General features: G+C 37.0%; 1 protein-coding gene across 2 annotated transcripts in view; it reads right to left on the reverse strand.

The window, feature by feature from the left end:
- Window positions 1-372: 372 nt before the first annotated feature.
- Window positions 373-9,442, reverse strand: part of Kitlg (KIT ligand) — an 84,925-nt gene continuing 75,855 nt past the window's right edge. For both annotated transcript variants that reach the window (XM_021204451.1, XM_021204450.1), the window contains one exon: window positions 373-4,751. The gene's annotated coding sequence lies outside the window, so the exon portion shown is untranslated. The remainder of the gene's footprint in view (window positions 4,752-9,442) is intronic.

Below are 9,442 nucleotides of genomic sequence, written 5' to 3' on the forward strand. Positions count from 1 at the left end.
TGAATTAAAATAATTTCTTATCCATTTGCATCTACAATTCTTTTTTTTTTTTTCTTCTTTTCTTTTTAAGGTTTATTTGTTTGTTTTATGTATGTGAACTGTCGCTGTCTTCAGACATGCCAGAAGAGGGCATCTGATCCCATTACAGATGGTTGTGAGCCACCATGTGGTTGCTGGGAATTGAACTCAGGTCTTCTGGAAGAGGAGTCAGTGGTCTTAACCGCTGAGCCACCTCTCTAGCTCCTGAATCTACATTTCTATGAAATGCTTCTTGATGACAAGGGATCACATAAAAATGAATTTTAACTTAGTAAATGCTAATCCACGTTATTAATAAAGTAATAACTTTAAGGTATCAAATGAGAGGGCAGATTTATGATGGTGCATAAAATTCTTTATTTAGAACAATAAAGTATATGTTTATATAATGTAATTTCAAATTCAAACCTGTATCAAAAGGGTCAGGACATATACCTATTTTAAAAAGTACACATACAGTATATACACATACACATCACATTTTACAACCTTTTATTTAATTAAACTTCAGTCATAAACTATTTAGAATAGTGTTGACATACACTTACATTACAATATGCAAACTCCAATCTATGACTGAACTAGCAATATATCTGTGAAGCCATATAAATGTCAGAATACTTCTCAAGTCCATTGACTTAAAAAACAGTGGTAGAGAGACACAGTAATCACATATGAATGCCTAGACTACTGGAGAGTAAGACTATAGGAATTTTGATTGGAAAAATTTATTCAGTGAACTCTTTTAGCCTAGAAATTGAGTAAATGAAAATACCATAGCTTTTGTTTGTTTTAAACAATTTTCTTCTTCTAAAAACAGTCTTATAAGAAAATATTTGGAGGTGGCAGTTACAATGCTTACAAACATTCCAGGATCATAAATATTCACCTTAGTATAGATCACTCCTAAGCCCACACCAGTTAGGAAAGAGATACTGTCATTTTATCCTGACAGAGGCCTTTTAAGACTGTGTGGAACGACAGTTAACAAGGGTTATGTAATCAGACTCCATAAATACATTTTGATCGGAATGGTTATATTTAAAGCCAATTTCACAATATAATTCTAAAGATAAACTGGCTTACTTCAAATTGCTTGTCCTATTTTTCCAATTTTAAATAGAATTTATGGGTTATCATTTTTACAAAATTGGTTTTAAAATATCTCTTGGCATCCAAGATCCTTAGTAGCACCCTACATTTCTTTTTTAGTTGTTCTTAGTTTTCAATAAAATTCATCCTCGGATACATTTCCAAATGCTATACATATACATTTCTCCTCCTGATGAAAATGCACGACTGGTTTTCCTTCCTCAGAGGTGATTCCCAAACGCTTGTTTAAGCAAAGGTAAAAACCATCTCATGTGTAAATAGTTATGCAATCCACCCTAAGTAAGACTGAATTCACTTTTACTAAGGGACCCTATTTACATTGGAAACTAAAACAGCCAGGACTTCTCATTGTCTAACCTATTGTTCAGAAGCCAGAGCTGGGTATTTTGCTTAGGATTCTTTTTGCTGTTTTTCTTTGCTTTATTAATTTTGTGGCATAACGGCTCACTCCTGAAGACTGGTCTCTGACCTATCTACACACAAACACGACACTGAGATCCAAAGAAAGCGGGGACATTATATCCGTTTGTGGCAAAGTAGAACAAACTCCTGGCTACCTTTCTCAATGTTCACTCAACTACACCTAACTGCCTAGTTTGAAAAACATTATTTCTTCAACAAGGCATACAGGACAGCTAAGATTCCGTTATCAGAATTAAAATCACAAAATCAAAACCTATGGTTAGAGACGGTGGAAACCATCAAAGATTCCACAACAGATTTTTCCATTCATTTATAACTTCGATCGAATCAAATTACCAAACTATGCAACACTGATTTTATTATTTTTTTCAAAGTACGTGAAAGTTCACCAAAGTGTGTTTAATTCTTAACTAAAAGCACATACTTCATTGTGGATACATACTTTTATGTGTTTCCATTTTTTTTATCATATGCTTTTTGTAGTACAATTTAGGATTTTATTATTATTATTTTATTTGAAAGCTTCAATTCTTCTGTGATTCATTAAGACATGGCAGTGTGTTAAGCATGTTAGATAACAATACAAAAACCAGGACCGCACTAACGCTACCCACTGATCACACAAAGAGTCTTGTTATAGGCTTGGGTTCTCCCAAGGAGGTACAAAGCTTTCAATACAATTTATGCTCTGCAGATTTCTTAGATCATTTTCATTAAAAAAATCAAATCTTACACATTACAAAAGAGAATGCTCAGAAAAAAATGGTTAATTTCAAGGGCAATTTTATACTTTATCTTCTTGGTTTGGGGGTCTTCATAATTTAAGAACAAATTTCAGAACATACATGGAATAAGCTATGCAAAGGATACATATTTTTAATCGGAAAGCAGATATGCCATAGTTATCATCTAAGCAGCTAGCATTCAAAATCATGTTCAGCATTTTCCTATTGTTCATGCATTTTATTGAACCTTAGTATTTAAAAAAAATGGCAGTCTATGTTACTCTCAATGAACCAACATGTTTAATAAGCAGGACACATCTTCCACCTTCTACCATATCAGGGATTATAATCTGTTAAATTTGTTTATGTAGCTCTCCTGATTTTAAGACCACGTTTTTGAGTGTTAAAATCCAACTGCTAACTTTGAGAACAAACGTATATTTATTGTACTCTCAAACTCAGTAAATAGTATTTTCATAAGCCTACGCAAAATGAAACTACCAGATAAATAAATCAAGCCACAAAACTGAGAAGGAACGATAGGCTCAATCTATATACAGCTACACCTATGACTCATGTTAACCTACAGCTATTATTAGTTTCAAAGCAGTCAATGCCAAACAACAGAATAGGTCCTTTCAGTAACTAAGCTGATTTCTAATTGATTACTAATTATTTGTATCGTGGAATGTCTGAGGGCTCGCACAAGCAAATCCAGTGTCTCGGTGCACTGGGCTTCATCTTGCAGGCATGATAGCATTGGAGGAACCTCAGAGCATTAGAGAGGGAACTACAGAGACCATCTGAACTCTTTGGTACAAAGAAGAGCAGCCATCATGTACTGGAGTCGTGCTTGGACAAGCTTGGAACGTCAGCTAGAACTTTACATGCAGCTTCGAGACCGGGTAGAAGCTAGCAGTTAGGTTTCCGTGCACTTTTGTGTAATTACATTGAAAGGGGTTGTCTTAAGGTTTTAGTACAGGGCAAATAAGATTACTACAAGAGTTGAGTTAGTATGAAAAGCTTTAAATTTTGTATGTCTACAGTAGGTGAAAAGAACCTTCACCAGAAATAAAGGCAGAAGAAAAGGTCATACTTTGATTTTAGCCAATTGCTTTCAACGTATTTCTATCAGGGGCATCTACAGAACATCCTGTAAATTCTGGTTTGAAAGTGCAATGCTCATCATGGAATCACTGCCAATTTCTGTCTAATATGAGAAATGCTGTCACACATTTTAAATAGCAAACTGACATGCACAGCTACATAAAGCTCTCTCTTTTTATTTCATTTCATAAACCTTAATGAATACAGAGTGCCTGATTTAAATAAGTGGCTATGTTTAAAGAGATAATGGTTATACTGCAAATAACTAATGCTTTCTGAGTCCTTGCATTCTTTTAGAATATGAGTGACTTAGTTTGCAACTTCCGTATTAGAATAAAGTGTCCATTTCTAATCTTAGGTACTAAATACCATCATCCATTCTTATTCTCTCCCATCAAGATTTTAAAAAAAAGTGTGTGTGTGGGGGGAAGATTCTTACACATTCAGCATTTCTACCAAATCTGTTTTCATACCTCTGCAGTAGTTTCAAAACATAAACATGTCACATTATATACTATTGCAAACATGATTTACACATTCTAGAGTGACTGTCAAGGGAAAAGACCGGCTTCATGATGGGCCAAATGTCTTCCTTGGCATGTTCTTCCACTGGTCCACATTGACAATTTTCTCCTGTAAGGACTTTTCTGGAGAGTCTTCCATTTGCCATATGCCGTGGCATTATACTGAAGTTCAGCACGGGCTCCACCACATGAATAGAACTAGCTACCCATGTCCATTTCTCTAGTAGGATATGGTGCACATGACTTAATGTTAGGAAGAGCTTACATTTAGGCTGCTCTTGTTAATCATTAACTACAGAGCGAATGAGCCTGCTCAAAAGAAAAAAAAAAAATACTCCCCATGGCTTTCAACTCCATACAGTGGCTGATGCTATGGAGTTATTTTGTTTTGTTTTGTTTTAATTGTTTTCTACATCCCTTTGTGAAAAAAAAAGATTCCCCCCACTATCCAGGCTGAAATCTACTTGCAGAGACCATAATTAACTACAGGCTGCAGGTTGTGACTGAAGAACAAAGCTGGGTGGGTTTTCAGCACTCAGACATTTCCCAAGCCATGCAAACAGTGCAAGTAGACTGGACACATGTTCTTGTCCCTATCATCACTTGCAAAACCTTCAGAGTCCTGCTCCGTGCAGATTCTTCATTACAGATGATAATCCAGTGCAGGTTTCACAGGGAAGCACTCTGCTCCGACATCTGAATCATCCACACAAGGTCACAGGTAGCAAGAACAGCTAAGGATGAGGTCTGTCACTTGAGACAGAATAGGAATTTGTTTAAGGCTGCTTCATTTATGAAGCAAACATGAACTGTTACCAGCCTAGAGAGGAAGAAAGAGGGGAGGGATTAAAATGTGTCTTTCTAACTCCCCCCCCCCCAATAGCTAAATTCATGTAAAAACCCAGAATGAGAAACCCAGTTAATAATGCTTGTACTACTTAGTCTAAAAGAAGCGGGGAGGGCTTTGCCATCAGCTGGGAGGACTAGCCAGGTCTTCTCGGGAAGAGTATCTCAAATGATTTTATGTATGGTCTGCTATCTATTTCTTCTCATTAGAAAGTAAGTTCCATAAGACGAGATTTCTTCTCATTGTTGCAGCACCATTCTTAGAACAGGACCTGACATGCAGTATAATCTACACACAGCAAGTATTTCTTGAACATAGAAATGGATAAATTTCACTGTTTCTCTATTCACGAGAGCAAGAAAATGGAGCCAGCCTGTGCATCCACTGGCAGGTGGGGAGCTAATGAAATGTGGTACATATACACAACAGAGTTTTAGTCAGCCATAAAGAGAGGGGAAATTAAGATAAATTGGCCAGAAAATGCTTGGATCTAAAATGTATAATACTAAGTGAGGTGACCCAAACTCAGAAAAACAAACAAACAAAAAAACCAAAACAAAAAACAAAAAACAAAACAACAACATGTGTCTTATGTGCAGATCCTATTATGTAATGTGTATATACACACACACACACACACAGACGAGTGTAAATGTGGATAAAGCCTATGTGGCCTCTTATGTGTCTTATGTGCAGATCCTACCATGTAATGTGCGCGCGCGTGCACACACACACACACACACACACACACACACAAACACAAGAGTAGATGGGGGTAAAGCCTGAGACTCTGCAAAGGAAAGAGAAGGTGAAAACAGGTGACGAGGAAGAATGGAGAAACGGACCCAAAAGAGAAGTGAGAGGTGAGAGGAAGAGGAAATGGACAGGCCAGGGAGGCCGGCCGGGTTACAAGGTAAGCATATCCTACTAGGGTATACTACCTATTTCTTGATGGGCTATAAAAACCCAAGGTATCATTTTATATATATATATTGTATATATATTGTATTATATATATATATATTGTATTATATATATATATAATATATAATTATATATATATATTGTATATATAGTAGCTTTCTTTTGATTAAAAAAAAAACAGCTGTAAACTACAGGAAGGTAGAAGAAATGATACATACACACACACAGCCATACTGAAACCCAGTTTTTATGTAAGCTAATAATAATAATAATGTTTAAATTGGGGAAAAAATCTAGATGTAGTAGCATGTACTTATAATCCCAACACTACAGAAACAGAGACAGAGACAGAGACAGAGACAGAGACAGATAGATCTCCGAGGATCGCTGGTCAGCCAGCCCAAGCTGCTAAAAGATGTCTCAAAAACTAAGATGGATGATGGCACCCGGGGAACTGACAAAGCTGTTCTCTTGTCTCAACAGGCATACGTGCACATGAGCACACATGCACAGGGGGAAAAAAAAAGAATGAATAAATTAGCATCATTCATCTTTCATGTCTCCCAAAACACCACTTATCTTAGTCTGTGACAGGAGAGTGAGCAATCTACGCAACTTTAAAGTTCTCTAGCATGGAGTAGTAGAGAGATGGTAAAGAAAGAGGGTTTGCAGCCCAAGGTAATGTCTGCAAAACACAGAGAGGGAGCCAGACGGAGTGGCCCAGGAGACATATCCGCGGCAGGTGGAGAGGCAGGTTCAAGACTACCAGCTTCATCACTGAGCAGCTCCAGGATCCTGGCTGCTGAACTAGGCTCTAAACAATCACTTCTCTCAGTCGAGGAAACCAGAGGAGCAAGCTCACACTCAGTATTTCTACCCCAAGGAAGAACAACTAAATCCTGGTACTGCACGCTGAGGAATTCATTTGGCCTCCGTATAGCTTATTGTACTTGGTGGAACACGAAAGCCATACTTTGTTTTAGTTTTCCCGTGCTGGTGTTCAAGCTCTGAATGCTCAGATAGTTCTGCTCTCCAGTAATTTAGGAAAGCAAAGCTAAACCCATACGGATAAATGAGGAGAGATTAAAAGAAAATTTCAGAAATCGACATTTAAAAATACAGCATGGTAAGACAAGCAGATCAGAAACATGGGAAGTGAGGAAGCCATGCGTAATTTGAAATTCTAGAGTTAATTACACACAGAGAAGCAGGATTGGAAATCTATTTTGGATTTTTGTTCTTGAGTCACTAAAGCAAAGAAAATGAAGTTGAAGGCTGACAGCAATTTTTCCATAGAGCAAAGCTATGTGTCTTTAAAATGATAGTTTGGATTTTGTAACACATTCATGAAATAAACAGAATGAATGCTGTTATTTCATGCACTGAAGTGTCCCTTAATGAGGGGGGTGCCTTCTTACAAACAAGTCCTTGAGTGATTTTGTTATACAAACAGTGTAAGTCCAAAAATCTAGGTGAGTTAACTCTCCTCATAGCCAGACTATTCTATGGTAATATATGATAATGACTACTGTAAGTGTGGTACCCAGACTGAAAGATCAATAGACGCTATATGCCTTCCTATGAAAACAGAGAAGGCATATATATGCAAATTAGTATGAATGATACTAATTTAAAAGATTCTAAATTATCTAATGTACTACAGCTAGTTGAAGAGCCAAGGCTTGAACTCAGGACTCAGCTAACCTTTTGTAGTCTCTGGCTTTATAATGCAGGAATGAAAGAAAGCTCACCAATAGGACTTTAAAAATATCTAGTAAAGTGATCGGGGCCTCATTGACTATTTATCTACCATTTCAAAGCCTGTGTCCTAAATGTCCAGGCTTAGCTTAAAATTGTCCTCCTACTAATTCTCAGACCTAGTTCTCCCACTTTAGCTCAGATCTACAGGAAAATTTATATTTTGCTCTGTTTTCAGTCTTCTTTGCAACGTTCTACTTATATGTATGTTTGTGTATGTATAAATTACAATGTATAATATATATAAATTATAATGTATATATGTGTATATACACAATAAAAATATATGTTACATATTGTAACTTCAGAAACACTTAAAATTATACATATTGAAATTATTACATATATACATATATATATGTTTAAATATTTTTGAAATTATAATAACTCACTTTCTCCTACCATGGAAAGATAACTGAAAGTAACTAAATGAATGCACAAATACATGTTATTTTCCATCAGCCAGCCTGAGCCTTCTCTTAGACATAACAGTGTTTTTTTTCCCCCAAAGTCTCAAGTAGGATTCTGTGTAGATGACTCTCAAATCCTAGTCTACTGTCCCAGCCCAAGGCAATCTCCATTCTTTGATGTCACTACATGCGGTAACTTCTCAGAACTATCAATATTTATCAACAGCTCCCTCTCTTGACTCGAGACATCCCATTTCTTTTAATAACACCATCACCCTTTATTTCTTAAATTCCAAATCATTTTTGAGATCCATGAAGCTACACAGTCTACCAGAAAAGACTGGCTGATTCTTCTACTGTAATGTTTCCAAAGTGGTCCATCTTTTTAATTGTCATGGCCCTGACCCTAGTTCTCATTCACTCCCATCTGAATGGAAAATTCTCCTGGGTATAACCTCCCTCTCCAGTTCAAACGTCTATTCCTCTGGTCACACCAATATCTGATGACTTTTCTTAAGTCTCTGCCCTGATGGGATTATTAGTACTTTTCTATCACACTACTTAATAGAATGTAAGCTATAATTTCTAGAATTCAAGCCTGCTTTCAAACTGATGTCCACTCCTTCCACTCAAGACTGACCCTGTGCACTGGATGGTTTTATGTTCACTTGACACAGTCTAAAGTCATCTGAGAGGAGGGAAGCTCAACTAAAAAAATGCCTCGGGCTATAGATAAGAAGGCATCTTCTTAATTAGTGACTGATGGGGTTGGGACCTCAGTCCATTGTGGTTGGTGCCATCCCTGGGCTGGTGGTCCTGAGTTCTATGAAAAAGCAGGCTGAGCAAGCCATGAGGAGCAAGCCAGTAAGCAGCACCCCTCCATGATCTCAGCATTAGCTCCTGCCTCCTGGGTCCTGCCCCAACTTCCTTTGATGATGAACAGTGATATGCAAGTGGACACCAAATAAACCGTTTCCTCCCAACTTGCTTTTTAGTCAGAGTGTTTCATCACGGCGACAGCAACCCTAACTAAGACATCCTGTATGCATGTGTTTCACTGGAGTCAATTTGTACAACTTCTGTGGCTTTGTAGCACAGTTTATACTCTGAGACCTTCCTCTGTCTATACCATGTGCAGCATTTAACCCTTTCTATTGCTAATGAAATCCTATCACCCACCATTTGATGTGTCTAGTGTAAACATCACCTCTATCAATGATAGAGTCACGCCTTTCTCCAATTACCAGTGATTTCTCCACCCTGTCGAAGCGAGACTGTGTGTGGGTGGACCTAGCACAGCCGTATGGAATGCTGTCCACATCAATATCCAGGGTTGTGAAAATTTTAAATCTTCTAGATGCTGTGGTCTCATCTCTAACTTCTTACTGTGAAGCCTTTGCAAAGTCCATCATTTATTTCTGAACTTTGTAAATGTATTTACTTAAATATAAATATCTTCATGTTTTTATGTCCCACAAATGCAACTTCAGCAGCTTTTTAAGAAGGAAACTTCTCTTGTATCTAGTTCATCATGTAATTCTTTTTTTTTTTTTTTTTTTTTTTTTTTTTTTT

This window comes from Mus pahari, chromosome 9, assembly GCF_900095145.1.
Source record: "Mus pahari chromosome 9, PAHARI_EIJ_v1.1, whole genome shotgun sequence".
NCBI classification, from domain to species: Eukaryota; Metazoa; Chordata; class Mammalia; order Rodentia; family Muridae; genus Mus; species Mus pahari.